Source organism: Populus euphratica, unplaced genomic scaffold, assembly GCF_000495115.2.
Source record: "Populus euphratica unplaced genomic scaffold, PopEup_1.0 scaffold208.1, whole genome shotgun sequence".
Lineage (NCBI taxonomy): Eukaryota > Viridiplantae > Streptophyta > Magnoliopsida > Malpighiales > Salicaceae > Populus > Populus euphratica.
Genome location: NW_011500091.1, coordinates 312,435 through 313,104, shown reverse-complemented (window position 1 = coordinate 313,104; position 670 = coordinate 312,435).

Sequence of the window (670 nt, the reverse complement as noted above, 5' to 3'; positions counted from 1 at the left end):
GATAACAATAAATGTCAAGGTTAGAGGATCCACTAATGGTATGTCAAACAAGTATAGTATAAACTCTTATTATTCAATTGAAAACCACACACAAAGGAGGTTCCATTCAGATTATAAATTGTTAGCATGATTACATTAGTTATCTTATTCGAATAATGTTAATACTTGTAAATGTTGTCAAGTATTCATAATTATAACTTATGTTAACAACAAATCAATTTCCTTTTATAGCACAGGTGTCGGTTATACCATACACTTTATGCTATGAAAGTGCCAAGTATTTGTTGTACCAAGTTTTATACAACATAAATCGAGATTAGTCATTTAACAAGCAAAGTATTAAAGAGTGAGTGACACAACTAAAAGATTGATGCCTTCTCCCAAGTGCAGAAGTGTCAAACTAATAAAGAACCCGACAAGACTGGAGTCAAACCACATGGAAGTTAATTGTATAAATTATAGATAACAATAGTACAGCAACAACAACAACAATAACAACAACAATAGTAACAATAATAATATTAATAACAACAACAACAACAATAACAGTAATAATAATAATAGAAAAAGAAGTTGATGAGAACTTTGAGATGAAAGATTAACATAAGAATTAAGCAATGATAACAATAAATGTCAAGGTTAGAGGTTCCACTAATGCTATGTCAAACAA